The 23,723-nt window shown below is 45.0% G+C and overlaps 1 protein-coding gene across 7 annotated transcripts in view; it reads left to right on the plus strand.

Moving 5' to 3' along the window:
- Positions 1-527: 527 nt before the first annotated feature.
- Positions 528-23,723, plus strand: part of Lpar1 (lysophosphatidic acid receptor 1) — a 114,407-nt gene continuing 91,211 nt past the window's right edge. The window contains exon 1 of one of the 7 annotated variants that reach the window (XM_029476808.2): positions 528-593. The gene's annotated coding sequence lies outside the window, so the exon portion shown is untranslated. Of the gene's footprint in view, positions 594-668; positions 794-1,042; positions 1,104-1,266; positions 1,427-6,079; positions 6,134-8,795; positions 8,920-23,723 lie in introns of those variants that run through there. The other 6 variants (XM_029476807.2, XM_021159985.3, XM_029476806.2 and 3 more) reach the window with 6 other exon arrangements.

Genomic DNA, 23,723 nt, shown 5'->3' on the forward strand with positions numbered 1-23,723 from the left:
AGGACTCCGCTGTGGGTTGAGGCAGAAAATTCTGATGACTCAACACACCCTGGGGGGCTGGAGTGTGAAGCAGGTGGGTGAAGCATGGCTGGAGAGCCCTCTCTCTCTCTCTGTCCCTATCTACTACTGAGTGGTGGTAAGGCTTCTGAGATGGAAGTCTCCAGAAAATGATTCTTAGGTCCTGTCTCCGCCTACACCTCCAGGTATGCCTTCCCTGCCCTTAATTGCCCTATGAAAAACAATAGTTTGCCCTTGGAAAGTTACACTCCTAGCGGAAGAGAAATTTATAATCATAGCTCTAGGGGCACAAAGGCACGCTCCCTTTGATTTGCAGTTGCAAAGCCAACCATTGCTTTTCTATGGCCTGAAGTACAGGGCTGTGCTGGTTGAAACTTTGTGTGCTGCCTGAGAAAGTTTAGAAACTCAACTCGGAGGAGGCCATACACCAAGTTCTCTCCCCCCCCCCTTTTCTTTTCTTGTTTTCTCCAGGCTCTGTGATGGTTTCCAGGGCTTTTCAAATGAGGAGGGGACAGCAACAAAGCATGCACCATGCAGGGCGTCCACCAAAACTCTGCAAGAGGCCTGGCGCTGGGGTGAGCACAGGAGGGGCCAGGGGTGACGGAGGTGGGTGTGTCTGCTGGGGAGGGTCGAGGGAGCGCCGCGAAGGTACTGAATGAAAAGCTTAGGCTCCCCTCACCCCCACCCCCTCCCCGACCTGCAGCAGCGCGGGAAGTTCAGTGAATGACTGGGGGAGGGGACCGCAGGAGGCAGAGTCGCTGTGGGTGCCACGCAGGTAAGGAGAGCAGAGCGGTTTGGGAGGAAAGGCGCTTTGGGGTGCGGGGAGTTTCTGACTTGTGCTCTGTGGATGTGGCAGAAAGCGCCAGAAGGAAGAGAGGCAAGGAGGCTGGCACCCGTGCCTCTTCTGCTGCCTGCCTGTTCCTTAGAGCCCGGGAAGTTGGAACTGGGCGGCAGTAAAGCCTCGGGAGTTGTGACTCTTGTCCTCCAGCACAGTGCTGCCTTCCGTAGGCTCCGGGTTGTGCTGGGGTGAGGCTTGGGTTGTGCTGGCCCGGCGGCTGCGTGAACTGCGGAGCTGGACCTAGCAGGTAAAGGCACAGGCGGCCCGGTGTCCCTCGGCGCGGCGCCGGTGGCGACCGCCCCGCCTCCCATCCGCGCGATCGGCTCGCACTGTCCCACCACCCGCGGCTTTGTAGCCGTGCGCGTGAGCGCCTGTGAGTGCGCGCGCCCGCGGGCCTGGAGTGGGTGGGTGTGCGCGCGTGTGTGAGGCCGCCTGCAGGAGGCGAGGCTGCCCTGGCCTCCCGCACCAGCCGGTGGAACCCAGCCCGGGAGGGAAGTCGCCGCAGCCGCCCGGGCGGCCCTCCCGACCTTTGGCCAGGTCAGTGCGCCCCAGGGTCCGTCCAAGTGACACGTAGGTGGCCTCCTGTTGCTTACCTGGATTGGGTTGGGGACGCGAGAGGGCTGGCGAGGGGCTCCCCAAGTTTCTTGGTGCCGCGTCCCCGACGACTTAGATGGCCCGGGTGTCCGCGCGTCCCGCGCTCCGCTCACTGCTCACCAGTGACTTTGTCGTCCCTTGAGTCTAAGGAATTTAAACTGAAGTTTCCTTGAAGCCGCCCTAGGCTTAGTCTGTACCTGGGAAATGCAAGGCGGGGAGAAACCTGATTTTGCTTGAATGGGTTGATCGGCTGTTTGCTCCTGTAGGGAGACTTTACTGTGGATGGTTTTAAACTTTAGGCTTGCTTTTCTTTGCTGCCATTTGGTCTTTGATGTGAGGCACCCAGGGCTTGTTGCTGCTTCCAGGCTGGGGCCCTACACTGTCTCTTTTCTCAGTCCTTTCTTCCTCGTCTCCCGTTTTCTTTCTTCCTTTCGCCTGTGTTTCTTCTTCTTCTTCTTTTTTTCTTTTTAGTTGAAATCTTCGGAGCTTTCCTTCCATGTGGGTTTCCAGTGAGTACTGGCTTGTGAAAAGTTTCACTCTTAAGCTATACCCATCGTCAGAGATACCTATTGCTAACTGCAACTAGAAGAAGGTAGCTAGTTATTAAAGCGGAATCCTCTATTCGTTTCGACAGAGCTGCGTGCTTATCCTTTTGTGTAAGTGTCCTTTGCTCACCTAACATGACTATGAAGTCAGAAGTCCGGGTTTCAAAGTCTTAGAAAATGGAAGAACATAGTCTCTTGTCAGATGGAATGAATACCAAGGAAGAGGAGTCAACATTACGCTTAAGGCCCGGTGCACCACAGCCAGCTGCATTAAAACACAGCTGTAATAGCATCTAGTTTTTGCCCTTGGTTCCTCCAGATGCAACATCATGAATAATAATCACCAGGGCTCTAATATTTTTTAAAATTCTATTTTATTTTTCCTTTTCTTTGGTCTTGAGTGTGAATTTGAGGGGAAAAAATGTAGAAAGAGAGGGAAGCAGTTTGAGGCGGAAAGGCTGAGAAGGGTGCCTTGCAGAACCACATCAGAGCCTCCTTGTACACAGCGTCCCCTAGCGGTGTACCCTGAACGGGTTCTGGGCTCCTGGGCTTGGTGTCCTCATCAGGAAAATGAATTGGTGGGATGATCTTTGCTGTTTCAGCCATCTTCCCCGTAACTGGGAACTAAGGGTGGGTGATTTCTCCATGAGAGACTAGTTGAAATTGAAGAAGGAAAATGGAGAAAAATTAGTCTTGTGGGGAAATGGGAGGGCAACAGAAAGAAGGTGGGATGAAAGAAACCCATCGGGAGGGGGATGCTTGGAGGGAGGGACTTAAGCGGGAGTTGGCTTTCTCTAGCCTTTCTTCCTTCCTTCCTGACTTCCTTTCTTTCCCCTCGAAAGAAAGCAATAATTTCTTCTCCTGCCATCCTTATTATTACAAACCTGCGAGGCTGCTTAAATCTGACATGAGGTCTAAGTGATCCTTGTGGTCTGGCCTCTACTAGGCACCACCTACCCACCCACCCTGCCCTTTGCATCTTCAGCTCAGGGGAGCTGCCACCACCCCCCAAAGCTCAGCGTCCCAGTGAATGATGGTAAAGAAGTCACAGAAGTGAAAATTTAAGTGGCAGCACGTCAGAGACGTCTGTTTTCATTCAGAGTTAGTATTCTTCAGAATGTAACTTGACTTTGTTTTCCAGATCCTGTCATAGGTGTTGGTTTTTACAGAATCTGTTGTTTGACCTAGTGGGACATCCAGGGGACGAATAAATCCTGGTTGCTGAGTCTTTGAGGACATGATAACATTCAGTCTGAAATTTGTGATGTTTTTTAGGAAAAGGGATCTCTTCAGACACTTGGTGTAAAAATTTGTGCTCGGAACAGAACACACCATGCTGATTTCAGTGGGAAGTTACAAGGATTTGACTCATAATGTCTTTAGAAGTTTAGTTTAAGGTCAAGTTTTTAATGTCTGTGCTTAATGTGTGACCACCCACCCTTAGTCCCTCCTTCCATCCTTTCCTCTCCTCCCTCCTCCTCCTCCTCCTAATCTGCTCTCTTCCCTCCCTTCCTCCCCTCCCTCCTCTTTGCATCCCTACCTCTCTCTCCTTGCCTCTCTTCTCCTTCCTTTCTCTCTCCTTGCCTTCCTCTTCCCTCTGCCCTTCTTTCTTTCCTTCTTTTCCCTCACATCCTCTTTTCCCTTCTTCCTTTCCTCTCTTCCTTGGTACCATCAGGCCTGCTCCTGTGAGGAATGCTATTTACTTTGAAGGTGAGGTATAACGTCATAAAACCGACCCATAAGTCAGCTCTGGCTTTGCTAACCAAGTCAGCATTTTACTTTGCTAACCAAGTCAGCATCTTACTTTCTGTCTGGTTTCTTACTTTTTGCAAAGGATGATAATTCGAAAGGCTCTATTGTGTCAGTGTTTAAATATCTCTTAGGGATGTGTTAAGAGTGTTGGGAGAGGAGGAGACAAATTCAGTCCAACAGGCAACCATTGAATTCTTGTTGTAACAGATACAAAGAAAATGAAGAGAAGGGTTTAGCCAACGCTGAAGTGCAGAAGGTGGGAAACAGATAGCTGTGGTGTAGAGAGTGAAGAGTCTTTGTGCCACATTGCATCGCTATGTGCTGACAGAGGAGTCTTGAGGACCTTGGCAGGCTGGGAGCAGAACCTGAAATCCTTACTGTGGTGTAGAGGCAAACAGCTTTGGCTTAAAGATGGATGTGAACAGTGAGGACATTTTAGAGGTGCTTGCCATGGACCTTGGTGGTGATGGAGAAGGCCTGGGCATCACTTTAAGGAGTTATGGCTTGCCATTATTTAACCCCAAGATACCTGAAACTTCCCCACCGCCCCCAGTCATACCAGCTAGCAGCAGAGCAGAGGTCACATGTTTGAAGGATGGCTGAATGTGTGTTCTCTTACGTTCTGCTGTAAAAGCATGGCTAGTAAGTTGTGCAGCACCACTGCCAATTCATTTAATGTTATTATGTAAAGCTTCTAGAACAATCTGCCTGTCATTTCTAACCCCCTTGCTCTTTCCAAATGATGGCTTCCTTTTGGGAAACTTAAATTTTGGAAAAACAAGGCTCATGGGTTGCACAGGGCCTTGTGGGGCCTTTTGAGCACATGTGTTAGAGTTACTCTGCACACAGAACGCTGTCCGTGGGGTGTTTTCATGTTCCGTTTGGGGGTAGCCTGCTGGCTAATGCTAACTTAAACATGACTCTTCTCCACGACTGGCGGGCTTGACCCTGCTTATATTATACATAGTATCTTAATCCCAGAGCAGACGATGTGTGGTACAGACCTGAGACGGTTGATCTTCATGCAGAAATAGAGTTAATATATCTTTTAAAGGACGGAGGTGGGCTGGGGCTTGGAGGAGTAGATCTCTAAGACTCCTTTATAGAGTTTAACTTCCAATTCTCCGACAGAAGTTCCTTGCTCGGTCTTGGAGAGCAGTAAGTACTGATTTGATTTGATTTTTCATCTCTGAAGCAGTTAGCTCCATCTGTCTCAGGGGGAATCTTGGCGGAACCCTTGGAGGACCCTCTGCTGCCCTCTGCTTTTGTGTGACTGGTGAGACTACATGAGTTTTCAGCTGCCTGTCAAGCTGACTTGGCTAAAGACTTTGAATTACCCCTGAGTTTAGAGAGGCTAAAAGGACGGATCATTAAAAGAGATTTGTCAGCCTTTTATTATCTGCTGGATAAAATTTAGATGCATGGTCCTCTTAGTTGCTTTCAATTAATTTGTTTATTACTTTTTAAAAAAATTTTTTTTGCAAGGTATGGGGACTTCAGTTTAGCATGCTTTAAAAAAAAAAAAAACTAGTTAATTAATTTGAAGAAGTCCAAGGCTGACGTAGTTTATTTTAGAGTTTCTCAAAAAGTCACGTTTTAGTGAGTGGCGAATTGTATTGCAATGTCTCGGTGCTTTGTCTTGGTAAGCTAGTGCGATTTCAGTGTAGAGTTTGTTCTTACACAACCAGCTTGCTACACTGGGCCCAGGGAATTGTATTAATACCTGGACAATCTCTTCTGCCACCCCACCAGTGCTAAGGAAGCTCTAGCCCTGATGTTCAGGGTGATGTTCATAAAAGTCAGGGTTTCCCCTCCCCCCGCTGCTGAAAGTGAAAGGGGACTATTTTAATGCATCCACAGATTTAGGTTATAATTTATTTTCTTTTTGTGGTACTGTTTAAAAAAGTGATATAATGACAGGGCAGACTCTTGACTTTAGTTCAGTGCTAAAACAAACATGTACGAGCCCGAGTCGGGGAGCCCGGGGTGTGCTTGTGGTAGCACAGAAATAAAGGAAAATACCTTCAAAACCAGTCTCTTCCTCTAAAGAAGAAAGCTGGTCTGGGAACATGTGGCTTTGGGTCTCTGCTTAGGTTGTAACTGTCATTTAAAGGATATCTTGTCTGGTGTGGACGTTCTGCGTGCCTGTGCCTTTAGAGATGCAAGCTTCAGAGAGGGCTGCTCCTGGCACCCATTCTCCTCAGCAAGTTTGCTACCCTCTCTTTCCATTTCTCCAGCGCTTCCTGTTTCCTGCCCTTTGTGACAGCATCTTACACTGTAGCCTAGGCTAGCCTGAACTATGAAACCCCGCCTGGCTTCTGATTCACAGCAAACCATTCCTGCCTCAACATCCCAAGTGTTTGGATGAACTACTACCACACCTGAGGTTTGTTTGTTTTTTGTTTGTTTGTTTGTTTGTTTATTATCTAAATTTGAAACAATGGCCTACGTTAGTGTTCTGGTCATCACCCTGCCTCCCAGTGATTCTCCTAACTCTTCAGTGAATTTCTGTCCCAGTAAAGGATAGTCCTGGCTCTTTGGAGGGAGATGGATGCCAGGCAGTGAAGGCAAGATCTGCCTAAGCCCAGGAGTCTGTAACTGACTGTCAGTGCATACAGGCCTCGAGCTAAGTATCAGGGATAGACATAAATGAACAATTCAGGCTCCCTCCACCCCTAACAGAGAAGCCAGTGAGGGTTCTGAATAACTGAGTCTTGGTCCTGTGGGGACATCAAAGGCAAAGGGGCAGGGACCTGGCCTTCAAAGTGGAGGGTCAAGGCACTGGAAGTGGAGATGCGGAAGGTCTGGGAGGAACCATAGGAGATTAGACTCTGGAAGGACCGGAGGAGATAAGCCAAGCCTGGTGAACAAAAGGGATCAAGCTAGCGGAGTCAGGAGGTCTCTAGAGCTGGCTCTGCTGGGCTCAGTAAGTCAAAGGGCTTTTCTTTTTACATCTGTGCAACAGGACCATGTGTTGATATGATCTGCTTCTCAAGTCTAGTGTCTATTCTCATGGGCCCTTCATCTAATCCCATCTATGGCTTGCTCATTCATTCATCCATTTTATGTTCAGTGGGTGTTTGTTAAATGTCCATCCACACTTGGGGAACAGTTGGAAACAAGCTGTGTAAGGCCTCTCCTGTCATGGAGATGGTATTCTATCATGGTCTCTCTCTCTCTCTCTTGTTCAACTTCTGAGTTTTTCTTCCATTTTTCAGCACCTACAAAGTCCTCAGTGTTTCCCCTCAGTGAAGGAGTCAGAGCCTGGTATTTATGCCTTCAGTTTATAAACGTAAGACAGTTCACCAAGATTTAACTGAGAGCTGGAGCAATGTAGTGCCAGACCCAGCCGCATCTTGTCTGTAGCCTTGGCTTGCTTCCATTTCCTTCTGGATATTTCTGCTTTGGACCCAGATTTTGAGTTCCTCTGTCCAGTTTATGGCTGTCTTCCTAGAAAATTCAGAGTCTGGCATTTGACTTTTCAGGTCTTGTTGCTATCACTTAAGAATATAAACATTACATTATAGAAAGCACCCAGCACTGTATCCATTTATAAAAGTAGATTTTTTTTGTAGTGATCCAAACAGTACATATATGTCTACAGTAAGAGATGAAACTTCCACCACGTCAGCTGCTTATCTGAGGTAACTAAGTTGTCGTCAGTTTGTTCTAAAACCTTCTATTCTTGGCTTTTGATTACCCAAGCCTAGAATGCTGTGCTTGCTTGCACGCATGGCCATATTTTTTATATATTTGTGTGCAATCGTGCCAGCGTGTCTCTAGTCATCTCTGTTTCTCCTTGTCTTAGCCAGGCTGTACCCAAGGTTGCCATCAAAAGTGACAAGCAGAAGGGAGAGAAGAGCCTGCATAGGCTCTTTTTAAACACAGCCTGACTTCATCCAGTAGAGAGTGACTTGAATGACTCTTAGGAAAGGGGAAACAGAAAACCATTTCCAGCTGTGTGACAGACAAAATGAATAATGCCATTGCAGGGCGTGTTCTTTCCACCAGGGTTCTGCTGCCCCTGGGTCTCAAGCAAGGGGGGGAGGGGGGCATTTGGGAACACTTGCGAAGCATCTGTGAGCCTTTTGTTAGGTAGAAAAAAGAGGCACCCGGGGAAGGCCTGGAACCACTTGTGGAATGGAGGAGACAGGTGGAGTTATTCATTATAGGCAGGTTGCCCTGTGGGAGCATTAAACAAAGACTCCCTCCCCCACCCTCCTTAGAAGTCTAATCAGGGGATGATAAGGGTGGCTCGGTCTCTTAATGGAGGAACCCAGCTCAGCTAAAGCAGAATTGCCTTCTGTCAAGGCGTTGCTGGCCTCCTTGGTCTGTGATTTGTTGGGAGAAGGATTATTGTCACGTTGAGAAAAGGAAGCCTTCATTCTGCCCCACTCTTTACTGCAGATCCACAGAGAAGCCCTTGGCTTCCTCACTGAGTAGACACAGACACAAAGGTTCAAAGGTCGGGGCGGGCTGACTGACTTCTCCAGATTCAGCAACATCCTCTTTCAAGGCATTTTTTTTTTTTTTTTTTTTTTATCTGAGAGCCTGTCAGTTAACTTTCATGCAGCTGATATCCTAGAGGAATCCCGGGTCCTCGTGCGTGCCTGAGAACACTTAGAAAGAAAAATTAAACAGCAGCCCAAAAAGCACGGGTCTTGCTCTCAGTTAGATTATAAACATGGAAAGACACAGTCACAGATGACTCAGATGAGGGAGCCAGTGATAAATACTGCAAACCAAAGTTTACATGGAGTACTCCACACACTTCTGAGGGTGAAGGGCAAGCCCTGCCTGCCCTGAAGTCGTTGACTGATTGGCACAGCAGCTGAATGCTGGTGTCAGGGCCATGCCTAAGAGTCAGAAGGAAAGCCCAGAAGGAATGTAAGAGAGGGACAGGCTTGGGGAAGATGCCTGGGATATATGGCATCTGCCAGTGTTCAGGGGGCCAGTCTTGAACAGAACTAAAATGGCCTTTATGATGTCATTACTGGATGGGGCACCAGGGTGTGAGATAGTTGGAATAGGGGCTGTTAGTTCTAGACATGTCTACAACTACACAGGCAGAGGTGTTCTCTTGGTGCCTAGAAATCTGAGTTCGAAGCTTACCTTTGAAGACAGAGCTTGTGGTGTTTAGGGATACTCACAACACATGGAGTATCACTGTATGTAAGTGCCATTGAAATGTATGTGGTGAGCAAGCTCTTTGAGAGTGGAAGGATGTATTTAAGGCTGGCATTTGGCTCAGTTGGTAAAGTGCTTGCCTAGCATCCCAGAAGCCCTGTGTTTGGTTCCTGGCATCGCATAAACTTAGATGTGGTGGTGTGTGTAAAGTCGAAGGAGGAGGATTTCTGAGAGTTCAAGGTCAGCCTAGCCTATGAGAGACTGGAAAAAGAAAATCTACAGTAGCAGTTTAACAGGGACAAGATATAATTTTGGTCTTTAAGTGTTTTTCTCTAGTGGAGAACTGAACTCAACCAGGCATTCCTTGAGAATCCTCTATGGCTTGTCTCGATGGGACGGTTCTGGGTTGATGGAGAAGAAACAGTAGGTGTGGGTCTGGTGGCTTTGACCTGCACTCTAGCAGCTTGGGAGGCTGAGACAGGAGGATCACAAGTTCAGGGTCTTTTGAGGCCCTGAAATTCAAAAACCATTTCATATTAACCTTCTAATCGTGGGAGAAAGTTCAAACGATAATAGCGAGTTCAGACCTAGAGAGAGTCTCACAATAGAAAGTTAAAAGAGGATCAAGGCTCTATCCCTGTGGTAGAGCATTTGCCTCATCTTGTGTGAGGCCCTATTGTCAGCGGTAGGCCCAAAACCCAAACAAGAAATGGTGTGGATTTTGGCATGGTATCCTGAGTGGTGAACAGAACCCCTATCCTACCCCTGCCCCCCAACAATCCTTTCCAATTACGATTGTCTGAAAAATATTCTTAAACTTGTTGGGGGGATTAGTGGTGATTTGAGGGCAAAGGGAGAAACAAAGACAGTTTTAATTAGCTGTGGAACTTGCTGTGGGACTTCCATTGTTGTCATGACTAATAAAGGGCAAACTGAATCCTCAGAGGAACTTGGAAAGCCTAGGAGCCTTAGGAGCACTCTGAGAAACTCCAGCAGGCTTCCATGGAGGTTCTAGAAAAGTCTACTGGGTCATTCTGAACTTTAAGTGCTCTATTGAGGTAAGCAGTCGGAGTTGGCCCACCTCTGTTGTTTATGTGGGCTGGGATCAATTCCTGTTTATGATTATCAAATCTTGTGTTAAACTTCTTCATGCTTATTTCATCCTGTAGTGAGAACAGTACACACTGGAATATCTGGGATGGACAGGAAATTCATCTGTAGTCTCAGCACTCCTGTCTTTCTGATGCTGGGCATGGTGGCTCTCTTCTATCATCCTGGCCCTTGGGAGGCAGAAGCAGGAGGATGGGGGTCAGCGGGAACTCAACGTTATCTTCAGTTGTATTGCAAATTTGAACCCAACCTGGGCTGAATGGTCTCCAAACCCAAATCAAAACCAGACTTACTTATTACGTTTTGGAATAATTTCCTGCAGCTCTTAAAATATTAGGGCCTCCTGAATATTTACTAACATTTTGCTTTGTAGCTAAACTGTCTGCACAATCCATTAAAATATTTCATATTAACTTTCTAATGATGGGGTGATAGTCACTACATGTGACATGCTTTGCATTTAATCATTACCTCATATCTCTGCCTGCTTCTTTTCCATCTCCGGGGCTTGTGCTTCTCGGCCCATTGCTATATGCTGCTGAGTTATTTATCCCGACTTAAAGCTATCGCTACACCTGAGCTTATCTATACAAGGACTGCGGCTTCCGGGGCTGTCTGTTGACGCAGAACTTTTTCACCCCAGGTATCTAAATCCATGCCTCAGAGGTCACCACCCTCTAAGTGAGACCTTCCCTCATTGCCTGCCTGTAAGACGGAATGATCTTTCCTGTGTCAAGCTTGCCTCGTAGTCCCTTCTTCATCCTTCATCGTATTTCTGACTTCTTAGCTGAGGAAAAATACTTAAGAGAAGAATTCTCATTTTGTTTTCTGCTGTTTCCCTGTACCTACACATGGCAGGAACATTTTTTTTTTTTTTGAATAAAACATTGAATGAATTTAATTATGATAAATACCTGAATGAATGAATAAAAAAATGCATTTTTGGTCATTGAGCATGCTAGAATAAGTAAGATAGAGCCTGACTTCATGATATTTACCAGCAAAGGAGGAGATGGCTTTTGGGAGCTCATGTGTTAGTGTGGAAAAGCTCAGAGGAAGAGGCAGGGCTGACGTTCCTCTGAGATGGAGGAGATGTGTCTGGGACTTGAAGGGTGGACTGAGTTAACTGACTGACATCTGGGTTGGGAGAGGAAGGGGAGGTTGGAGGCCAAGAAGGTTGGTTCCAAAAAACGAAAATGGAACTCACGTTTTTCATTTTCTTGAGTTGAAAGGAAGTCGTTTGCTTTAAATGACGAAATTATGTAAGACTAGACATTTACCATGCTTATTAGTATATTTGATGATCATTGTTTGATCTTCAATACTTTTGAAGTTATCAACAGTAATTTTATTTTAAGTTTTGTTCATTCTTGTTTTTTTGCTGTTGTTGTTTTATTTGTTTTTTTTTGTTGTTTTGTTTTGTTTTGTTTTTTTTGTTTTTTGAGACAGGGTTTCTCTGTATAGCCCTGGCTGTCCTGGAACTCACTCTGTAGACCAGGCTGGCCTTGAACTCAGAAATCCGCCTGCCTCTGCCTCCCAAGTGCTGGGATTAAAGGCGTGCACTGCCACGCCCGGCAGTTTTGTTCTTTCTTGAGAGACGAGGAATTTTCCATTTGAAAGCGGGGATTTAAGCACACAGAAGGGGATCACTCTATGGACTGTAAGCCTGTAGTCTTTGTTTTATGTTATTGCCATTTGTTATAAAATCTAAAACAGTACAAGGAGGATAGACATTCTCTGGGGCAGTTGGCTTCCTGGAGGTTCCCATGGGAGGCTCAGTGGGACACACCTGAAGATGGCTCTACCGCAGACACTTATGCATGTGAACTTCCCATGGTAAGTTCTGTTGATTCTCATAAGTGAAAGTACATTTTATAGTTTTTACTTCTTGTGGATTAGGATTTCTGCTTCCTGAATGCTTAAAAGGAGCCTGGTTTTCTCTGGGTGATAACTACAACACATATTTATTAGTCTGTCCACAGTACTAATATTCATAAACTCTAGACTCTACTAGCCTACTTGAGCTGTTATATACCAATAACAGCCCCTTAGTGTTCCTCTGAGATGGTCTTCTGTCTGTCTGTCTGTCTCAAATGCCAACTACTTTCTAACAATTTTTTGTGTTAAACGCACAATGTGAGATACAGTGTAACAATCCTCTGCATCAGGAACTTTTCTACCTTCTGTTCAAATTAATGTTGCTAATTCTTATTGTCGTTTGTCTGTGCCTGAGATGACTTCATCTAAATGTCTGATTTTAAACTTGGCATGTTATTTTATCATATATTTGCCTGAAGGCAAGATTGAACTGGATTTTGTTTCAGGATAATTAGGGAACATTGGTTTTATGGTTATAATGGATGCATTTAATGTTAATTCTTTGTGTGGGGTGTGTGTCTGTTTATGGTACATGCACACGACAGCTTGTATGTGCCTGTGAATAGGTAGAAGCCAGAGGAGGAATTAGCTGTCTTCTCTGTCACTATCTACCTAACTCCCGGGAGACACAGTTTCTCACTGAAGTGGAAGTTTGCCATTTTGCCTTCCTTGGATGACTTGTGAGTTCCCAAGATACACCAGTCTCTGTTCCACGACGCAGGGGTTACGGGCTTAAGCAGCTGCCTCCAGTTTTTTATGTGGGTACTGGGAATTTGAACTCAGAGCTTCACGACTGTAGAGCAAGTGTTACTAGTCACTGAACCATTTCCCTAGTCCTTGATGTTAATTCTTACTCTTGTATTTTTTTTCTGGTTTTTAAGGCAGAGCACATTCTGAAGCCTCCTCCACCAGCCCACAGTTGTGTGGCCTCTTATGAAGCACACAGTGTCTTTAAGCTCCTTTTCTGCCTGTGCAGAAACAACACACACACTCACACATCTTCAGTGACGACTTTTCAGTTGTCTGGGAGCATACCGAAGGCACTGGCTGTCATTGTGGTTGCCGGGAGCATACTGAAGGCACTGGCTGTCATTGTGGTTGCCGGTACTGATGGGTTGAATCACATGAAATGGCTCGCACATGATCTTAACCTGTGAAGAGAGGCATTTTCATATGGTTCTGTCTGCGGTCCCTCTTGGCCTTTCCTTCCTTTTACTTTTGTCTTTTTGCCTGTCTTGTTTGTTCCGTGCATCTGCAGCATGGTGATGTGGACACACTTGGTTTTCAGTGTTGTTGGCTACTGTATGCCTGTAAGTTTCTCTCTTCACAAAGTCAATGTTCAAATAATAATTTTCTATCTTACTCTGGCATCTATCAAAGAATTTTGCATCTTCTTTTCTTGCTCTATTTCCATTCCTCTTTTTATTAATGCTTTTCACTTTCTAACTTTTTCCAATGAAGCCTTTTATTAGGTCTCATTTTGCAGAGATTTTTAAAGTCCAATCATGCTTTAGTTCTGAGGATTTATTTCAGGAGTGGGATACCAAAGTGCATGGGTGCTCAAGTCCCTTATGTAAATGGTGGCATTGTGACATACCAAGAGGCCCATCTCCTTGTGTACTTTAGACCAACACTAGACTACTTAAATGACCTGGCAGTCTACATAAATCAATTCTATGCAAATAGTTGATATATTGAGCTGCTTTGGCAATAGCGGTAAGGAAAATAAGCTTATACATGTTCAGGTGCGATGTGGCTTCTTCCCCTCGAGTGTTTTTGATTGGTGATTGGTAAGATCACCTATCGCCTAGGTGGGTATTAGCTTTCTGTATTCTGTCTTGCCATGGTGTGCATCAATTTTGTGTGTATTACTATAACTAGTTGTAATGGGGCTGTTGAGCGAAGAGATCATCATCTCCGGAGGCAGGAGGCCTAGAGTCCTGTGGGAAGGAGGATGTCGGCCACCTGATCATGGTGTAGAAATGAAGGTAGAATAAGTGCTCGGATGGTAGGCACATAAGTGACTGCGTACGGGACCTCATTTGACGTCGGAGTGATTCAGGAGTTCCTGAGGAAGTGCTGTGTCGGCAGAATGAGATGGCTTGCCTCTGCAACAGGCTAATCAGCCGCATATGTGTGGCATTGCACACATGAAGAAGACATGAATGAGGAAAGGCAATCTTTGCTTGATGAGTTGGCTTTTTCTTTCTTTTTTTTCTTTTCTTTTTTTTTTTGGTAACTCCCCACCCCGACTTACTTAGAAAATTTCATAAAGGAATACAAATGACTTTAGGTTTTTTTTTTTTTTTTTTTTGACATGAGTGTGTTTGTTGAAACAGTTTTGCATGCTGACCCTTTAGAATATTGCTAGTTAATAGCGAGCATATATTTATGGCTTGCTCATTAGAAGTTAGACAAAGCTTTGCGTAGCCATGTGATACAAGTAAACTGGCTTGGGTTAAAAACACCACTGTATAGAGTAGTTACCAGTCTAATAACTGCCCGTCATCTGTATGGAATTCGAATAGCAAAGTTAAGGTTTTCATTTGTGAAGACCAGATGGTTGGCTATTGTATAGCTTCTTGGTGATTTCCGTTGTGCAAGAAATTATCAATTTGCTAGGATGCTCATTTTGAATTTATATGGTTTTGCCATGGTAAACTTTTACCACCTTAAAAAAGTTGTTTGAAGAATTAAAATATTATACACTGGGAATCTATAAAACAGGTTTGAGACTGAGAGACAGGAAACCAAGACCCAAGTGCCAGCTCCCTAGTGCTGCCCACAGGCCCTGCCCCAGCTTTTCATCTTAGAGGACTCAGAGCCCAGTTTGCACAAATCATTCCTCAAGTTTCGAGTTTGGTGGCTCTGTGCTTTTAGTTTGCTCCTTAATTTTAAAGACCTGGCTGTCTACCATTTAGGTTATCTTGAACTCACTGTTCAGGGAAGGATGACCTTGAACTCCTGGTTCTCCTGCCTCTACCTCCCGGGTGCTGGTATGACAGACGTGTACTTCCATGCCCACTTATAAGATTGTATTAACTCTGGTCACTGCCACTCACCAGGCCTGCAAAGCTTAGCCAGATCACAGCTATTACTTGCTAGCCACTGGCCACCATTTCCCACGCCAGAGTAGCTTTTCTTACCCATGTGTTAAATCCACTGATTTAAATGTGCCTGAATGTCATTCTTGTTATCCAAACCGTTCAGTCTTCTACATTCCTCCATTGCAACATCCTCTTCCCTTCCCTTCCCTTCCCTTCCCTTCCCTTCCCTTCCCTTCCCTTCCCTTCCCTTCCCTTCCCTTCCCTTCCCTTCCCTTCCCTTCCCTTCCCTTCCCTTCCCTTCCCTTCCCTTCCCTTCCCTTCCCTTCCCTTCCCTTCCCTTCCCTTCCCTTCCCTTCCCTTCCCTTCCCTTCCCTTCCCTTCCCTTCCCTTCCCTTCCCTTCCCTTCCCTTCCCTTCCCTTCCCTTCCCTTCCCTTCCCTTCCCTTCCCTTCCCTTCCCTTCCCTTCCCTTCCCTTCCCTTCCCTTCCCTTCCCTTCCCTTCCCTTCCCTTCCCTTCCCTTCCCTTCCCTTCCCTTCCCTTCCCTTCCCTTCCCTTCCCTTCCCTTCCCTTCCCTTCCCTTCCCTTCCCTTCCCTTCCCTTCCCTTCCCTTCCCTTCCCTTCCCTTCCCTTCCCTTCCCTTTTCTCTCTAGCTTTAGAAATTGAGGGAGAAAGAGCCATGCCTTTTATTTTTAAAGTCTACCTAATTTCTTGTTTATAGTCAATATTTGCCTGGATCTCAGGCAACTGAGGATTTAACGAAGTGTGTTTGGGGCTGATTCATCAGCGTGTATCCCCCAGTTTACTCGTGGGTGCTTTCTCCTTAGGTTGACTGATACATGGAAACCAGACAGATATCCAGGCTCTCGATCTGAAATACAGGTAGAGGCAGTGTTTAGGGATCAGACAAGGCATTGGTTCAGGCAGGTAGCAGGCATGGGTGTTGCTTCAGGCTAATACCTGAGATAGGTTGGTCATGTGGTTAGTTGAAGCTTACAGAAGACAGCGCCAGGAAGAACACAAAACCCTCCCATGCACTGTGAAGGTTCTGAGAAAGGCCCTCTGTGTCAGCCTGAGAGAAAAGCAATGAACGACTAAAGCTTCCTTGAAAGTTGTTTTTAGAATTGGAAGCAACAGGTGAGTGCTCTGTTCCAGGCGATCTAGACACCAAAGCAGGTGTTCGGCAGTGGATGCACAGGAAAGACCTAGCTATAAAGCATTTGGCTATGTCTAAGCAGAGAGCCACAGATCTCAAATGCTCATTGGAGTGAGTAACACTTTCCTAGGAGTAGGAATCGGAATTTTCATGCTCTGACAGGTTACTGCAGCACTGGTGTATATGTTGTAAAATGTATTCAGCCTTTGGTATGGCTAGGGTTTCCCCACAGACCAAGAGGATTGAAGCTCTAGCCTCCAAGTATCTGTGTTTGGGAGTAGGCCTCATTGGATAGCTGACCTTAAGAGAGATCATGTGAGTGGTGCTTCAATCCAATAGGATTTTAGGAATAGGGAGCTCTCTCCATGCAGGTATCCTGAGGAAAGGCTGTGCTTACTCGACGAAGGTGCAATCAAAGCCCACAACAGAGCCAGCAGCACACGTAGCCACACTGTACCCTGATCTCCAGTTTCCAGCTGGATCTTTGCAAAAAATATGTGTCATTCTATCCCCATAATCAGTAACAATATGTTATGGTAGGCTAAGGTGACCAGCTTATGGTTTTGACTGGAAAGAGAAGTATTAACTCTGGCCAGTCGTTGTCATGTCAGATTCTGGTAGCTGGCTTTGAACTTGTTTTCACACATGAAGAATGCATGTCACTTTTCTGCCACTCCTTTTTCCTTCTTTTCATCCCATGTTAATGACAAAATAACCTAATGCATACATTTTTTTTTACTAAACACACTTCAAGTATGTAAACAGTGTGCCTCTGCTTTGAAATTATTTGCTTTCATGGGAAATACTGCTCAAGATATTAAAATGTTTCTGAAACTATACACTATATAAATAACAAACACCCACCCATATTTGCACTTCCATAATGAATAGAATTTTCATTTAACCTGGTGTTTTCCCCCCCCTTTCTTTTATGGCCTGTTTCCATTATGGCCGATTTTATGGTCTGCTTCTTTATAGAGACAATGAATGCATTTTGTTTCTATGGACCATATTTTAAGCCACTGTTGTACATGGTAACATGTTTGGAATTGAATTTCAGTAGCATGACAATAAGCCATTAAATTGTTCAATAACTTCATTTAACCACTGTACTGGCTAGTTTTATGTCAGCTTGACCCAACTAGGGCCATCGGAGAGAAGGGAACCTTAACTGGGAAAATGGCTCCTTAAAATCAGGCTATCGACAAGCCTGCAGGACATTTTCTTAATTAGCAGTTGACAGGGGAGGGCTAGTCTATTGTTGGTGCTGCCATCCCTGGGCTGATGGTCCTGGGTTCTCTAAGAAAGCAGGCTGAGCAAGCCATGGGGAGCAAGCCACTAAGCAGCATCCCTCCATGGTCTCTGCATCAGCTCCTGTCTCCAGGCTTCTGCCTGCTTTTGAGTTCCTGTGCTGTCTTCCTTGGGTGATGAATGGTGTTGATGAGGCAGAAGCCAGATTAGCCCTTTCTTCTCCAAATTGCTTTGGTCATGGCTAGTTTCATCACAGCGGTCCTAACCCTAGTGAAGACATCTGTCATCTTCCTATTGGAAAGGAGTAGAACTTTCCATTTCTTTACTGTCTTACAGAAGACTTTCCCCACAGCTTTCTGTGTCATTGTGTTATACTCCACACAGCTGGAGTCACACTAAACTGAGAGCGATAGCATTTGGTTTATAAGTACACAAAATATCCTTGAAATTTTAAACTCTGTAGAAGGTAAAAGAGTATAGTGAGAAAAAGGGAAGCCATAATCCTTCTTACTGAGAAAGGGCCATTGTCAAGTTTTTAGGATGTTTTCTGCTAATCTTTTCCTAGTTGAAATCTTTGTTAGGCACAGGCATTGTCCTCTTGCCCCCTCAGCTCAGTGACATAGCTAGGAAGGGGTCTTACTTAGACTCCATGGCTGTTCATTTCTGCAGGGAGCACAGATATGGAAAGTTCTTTCGGTGTGTTTGTGTGTGTCCTTGTGCTGGCAAGAGGAACATTTTCTTGACTGAGCCATTTTTTATAGCTTCTGAGAGGTGATTTCTTTAGAGTGTGTTCCTGGAGACAGAATTGGCTGTCTTAAACCACAAAAGACAGTTTTTACCAGCCAGTGTCAGTGATGACAAAACTGATGTGCAAGACAAGGCTCACACTTCATACTTCAGATGGCATGGCCAGAGTGGAAACGACATTAGTGTGAGCAAAATGTGCCCCTAGAACGTGGAAAATAATCGGAATGACAGGGCATTTTATTAGTGGTGAGTCTTTTAGTGGCACGGAGGGGAAGGTACCTCGACCTCACTGCTTTGCTGTGGTACCCTACTAACCTGTGTGCTACCTGAGAACATCTCCAGCTGGCCTTTGGCCCCTTGTCTTTTGAACTCACTGACTTTGATCAGCCATGAGAAGTTTAATATCTAGCTGGATTCATTTATCAGATGATGGTGATATATTCCTCGTGAGTGCTTTTCTGTGATATAAATGGATTGGATGCCTAAAATCAGGACAAGTATTCTAGATTAAACACTCAAGGGTTTAAACCAAGCCTGTTTGGACCTATACTGCCTGGTGCCTATTCTCCATGTTAGTGTGCTTCACGTCATTTCCCTCTGGGAGACAGTGATGTCACGGCTTACAATGAGCTTTGTTAAAAGCACTTCCCCATTTCATCGGTTATCAGGAGTAGTCACAGGAAACATGCATTTGACATCCAGTATGTGATCCTTGAAGAGACAAAGTTGATAAAATAGGCTGTCTTCATGAACTCAAAAACAATGGGAGAGAGAGTTCCACGAAGATTTGGCTTGCTACTTGAGATATTTGAAATTAGTCATGTGTGTATCTTACTACTGAATGTAATAAAGTTTAATGGATATAAGAAGGGAAGGAGGGCCGGGCGTGGTGGCGCACGCCTTTAATCCCAGCACTCGGGAGGCAGAGGCAGGCGGATTTCTGAGTTCGAGGCCAGCCTGGTCTACAAAGTGAGTGCCAGGACAGCCAGGGCTACACAGAGAAACCCTGTCTCGAAAAACCAAAAAAAAAAAAAAAAAAAAAAAAAAAAAAAAGAAGGGAAGGAGGAGTGAGGAAGTTCACATGTAAATTTAAGCAGAGACGAACACTGAGAGTCCATCTCAGGGTCCAGTTCATCCATTAGAAAAGGACCAAACATTTGACCTAACCTTCCAGGTAGCTGACACAGAGACAGGACAATCAGTATGGCCCAGAGAGCCCATGAACATGAATGACCAACGGGTGTGGCTCTTCACGGTATGGGGAGGAGACAGGATAATCTCTGTGGTTTGTCAAACCGTAGATAGTTTAAAGTAGTGTCTCTAAACACAATTTATCATCATCATCATCATCATCACTAATTTTTTGGAGACAAGGTCTTACACAGTAGCCCAAGAAGGCCTCAAATTGACAGCAGTCCTCCTGCCTCAGCCTCCCAAGGCTTGAGATTACAGGGATGAGCCACCAGGACGCAGGACACTATTGTGAGTCCAACAGTAGAGTTTTGAAAGAGCCGCGTTGTTCAGTACAGGTCTATGGCATGATGCCAAAGCTTATCTCAGGAAAGCCAACTGTGAGCCAAAGGGAGGCAGTTCAGACAAGTAGCTCTGCCGCCTTAGTCTGAGGGGGATGCTGCTGCATACTCCACATTCCTTGTGGAGTGATGGGCTGGCTGCTCAGGATATTGCCTAGAAATACTTCTTTGCACAAAATCGTATGCTTGATAGTTGCTGAATGTAAGCAAGTTCAAGTTGTCAGAATTTAGCGCTGCACCCTTTACCCCCGTGGTCCAGTTCTGTGCGACGCTGTGTGCTACCAGCAGCAGCTCCACTTTGGACAGTGTGAGCCTATGACCAGGGTAGAACATGCTGAAGACTCAAGAGGCAGGAGGATCACACTAGAGGAGTAAGTGTGAGTAAGTAAGTAAGGCTATCCTGGCCGATGATATCCAGTTATCAAATTCCTTTATACATTGCAAGGCGGCAGGCGTTTGCAAAATAGCACGTATAAGCACTGGAGAGGAAGGAGATTTAGAAAAACACTCCAAATCATCGTTGTGGTGGGTGGTAGCAGGGAGGCAGGGAGGGAGTGCGGTGGAGCTTCATGAAGAGCATCCACTGCCTTCCCCTTGCTGGACCTGCAAACGGGTTTTCTTGAAGGGAAGAGGCACTGTGATGGAATGGAGAGAGCCGAGGGAAATGACAGCTTTAGGGCTCAGCTGGGATTAGAATGCACTGATTCATAGTGACAGCCTTATCTTGTCTCTGTTTTTTTTCCTTCCCACGGGGGTCTCTGGTGGTTATGAATGAAAACAGAGCGGCAGGGTAGATTTTAATCGTGATGATAGTGTCAAAGGGCAGACTAGCAGAAAGGACTTTGGGAGATAGCGGGCTGGCGGAGGGGAGCTCAGGACTGAGCATGCGTTGAGGCTGGGCATCAGGAGATCTGAGGTTGGAGTAAGGTGAGCCGCGTAGAGGGATCAGGAATTTGATGTTCAAGGGCAGAGACACAGTGTCAGCAGCGGTGCGGATGTTCAGCTTCAGTTTGAATAGGGGAGTTTGAGGTGCCACAGAACATTCTGGGTGACAAGGTCACTCGAGGAAATACTGAGAAGAAAAGTTAGTTTTGTTGAAATTGCCCTTGACAGCGACATGCCCGATGACTGACGTATCTGGAGGAGAAAAGGGCAGTTTACTAGACAACCTTGAAAGTCCCCTCCAGTCTTAGGATTTTTAACAAAGTTTTATTGGGGGTGGTGGTGAGGCACTGCTTTCCTTCCTTCCAGTACATTTTCTTTTAAATCCAAAGGCCAGAGTGGACTGGAAAGGAGCTGCTCAGCAATTCTGTTTTTATTGATCCCCTTGTAATTGTAAATGTTTGACAGATTATGGGCTCTGTGAAGGCCTTAGGAGTCCATTAATACGTTTCACTGGGTTCACTCAGGGTCGAGGAATACAATGGTCAAAAATCATGTGCCTATCTCTAGCGGTGCGCCTGGCTTCTGAAGTCCCATGATGGGCAATTAGGGCTGAAAAGGGAAGAGCTGCTTCAGTTATTTTTAAGGTAACATTAATTGGGTTCATCTTTTACCACGCTGTCAGGGGCATGGTTAGTACATTTGCCGATTTGAGGTTTGGCATTTCACCTTTTGCTTGGGGGGTGGTTGGTCCTGGGCCTTTCAGAATGAGTTCTGTGGTTGGATGTTTTGTTTATAAGTTTGTATCTGTATTTGGAACTCAAGTATTGAGTGCGGGTTTAAAAACTAGGACTCCAGAGACAGAAAGGATTATATGAGTACATTTTGTATTTGATATTTAAATACCATCTTGATATGGGAAGAAGGAGATCCAGTCTTCATCCTATAACATAGAAAAATGACCCTTTATGATCTATTATTGTTATTATCATCATCATCATTATTATTGTTATAGTTGTTATCATTGTTGTTTTTTGTTGTTCTAGTTATTGCTATATCATTGTTATAGTTGTCACTATTATTATCACTGTTGTTATTGTTTCTATTATCATTGTTGTTAGTACTATCATATTGTTATAGTTGTTGTTATTGTTGTTGTTGTTGCAGCCATCAACTGCTTTGAGTTTGCACTTATCTGGCGAGATGGCTATATTAAATACATGAAGCTGATACAAGAAACGTTTGAAATTCAAACTTGAAAGGATGACATTTTAGACTTAATACAAGCTGTAGGCCAAATCTACTGGCCTTCCAGTGTAGTAGAGCAATTCTTTGTTCTGTGGTTGGAGTTTCCTTCCTTCTTTTGTCCTCCTTCTCCTCTCTGTCTCTGTCTCTGTCTCTGTCTCTGTCTCTGTCTCTGTCTCTGTCTCTGTCTCTGTCTCTCTCTCTCTCAAGATTCCTCCAGACTTGTAATTTTAGTCACAAAGTGAAGTGATCCCGTGTGAGAGAACAGTCATGATGGGCGCTTTTATTTCTAGCAGTTTATGCCTCATCCAGTTCACTGCCTTGCCCTCGTCCTTCCACATCTGAGATACCACCTTCTTACCCAGCTTGTTACCCGGCGGATCATGACCCTCCATGGGGTCAAATAACTAAATGCATCCCAAACTCCTGCAGCCTTGGCTTTACAAGCATACCGTTTGCATCACATGGGCTGTCAGGCTTCATAGTGACATCAGAGCTGCCTCAAACACCCCAGCTCAGATTGGAGATTATGCTATGGGTGTCAGTAGTAGGGGTTCATCACGGGTAACAAACTCATGTTTTCCCATGCATTACTCAGTGTGGCTTCATTCTGTTGTTTCAGAATGCTGAGTTTTTACTTTGCTGTTTGAACTGCTAACCTGAGTTTCTTCTAAAATGATCTAGTGAATTTTGGCTTGAGATGAAGACAGACTCTTCCATGCTTTCTGAAATGGCCCTGCATTTTGTACTACGTATTTTGTTTAAAAAGGCATTCTCAGTATTGACAAGTATATTCTTTATGATTCCATATATCATTTAATTTTTATATCAACTTTATACACCCATGTGCCATGAGTGGGGTCATGAGTGGAAGGGCTTAGAAGCCTGTTTTAGACAACAGCTTTGGACTGGTGACAAGATCACCAGGGCTCTATTCTGCCCTCAGCCATCTCATCAGCAACACGGGGTACACCTAGTCACTTCGTATTTGCTTTTGTGCACTCAAAAGAAGCTGTGTGTTTGAGTACCCAGATATACATACTCTTGGGAAGAAATACTATTATTCTGTGAGAGCAAAAAGGAGTTGGAAACAATTGTGAAGCAGAAGTAGGGATGGGAGAAAGAGAAGAGAAGGGAACCTTCAAAGTCATCTTTGACTACTTCATCTTCTGATAAGCCTGGAGGGTTTGATCGATCTGGTTTGGATCCAGGAGAGCTCTTTGCTTTTATTTATTTATTATTATTATTATTATTATTGTTATTATTATTATTATTAATTCCATGGTATTGGGGATCATAGGCAAGTACCATTCCACTGAGCTACATCCCCTCCCCACCTTGGTGGGCTTTTTAGGTACCATGGTTTGCATTTTCTTAAAGAATTTGTCCCATGTGACCTGCCCAAGGAATTCACCACAGGCCTTGGAAGGTAGTGAGCTTCCTGTAAGTGAAGGAATGTATCCACAGCAGATATTCTGTTAGGATTAAAACACTGGGTAAGAGGAAGAACTAAGTAACAACTCTAGGGGTTTCTTTCCAATCGTGAGAGATGCTGTATTAAGTTTTATAATCAATACCATTTTATAAACTGTGCTGAGAGCACTCTAGAGGAAACCAGTGCTGAGAGAAGTCTAGTAAAACCGTAGTCAATTGATCATTAAAATCAAACATAGACGCACCCATCACCCATGTATGCACACATGATAAATCCAGGATAGTCCTCATTGCCTTTGAAGTTTACTCTTTGCAGGTTGCAGTGTTTATAGGAGTGATGTGCTTTCTGACTGCCTTTGATGGCCTGATCTTTCCCTGTTGTGTCCTCTGTGAACTTGGCCAAAATCCCTTTAAAGACCAGGAAAAGGCTGGATAGAGAACATTTAAACTTTCTTCTGAATTCTGGTGCTCTTGCTCTCTGCCTGGGGAACAGCCTTCTGGAAGAAGAGGGTGAGCCATGATATTTTATGTGAAATCAAGGAGGCAGAGAGGTTTTCCTATCATTAGATA

The sequence above is a fragment of the Mus caroli genome, unplaced genomic scaffold (assembly GCF_978045245.1).
Source record: "Mus caroli unplaced genomic scaffold, Mus_caroli_1 scaffold_6, whole genome shotgun sequence".
NCBI lineage: Eukaryota > Metazoa > Chordata > Mammalia > Rodentia > Muridae > Mus > Mus caroli.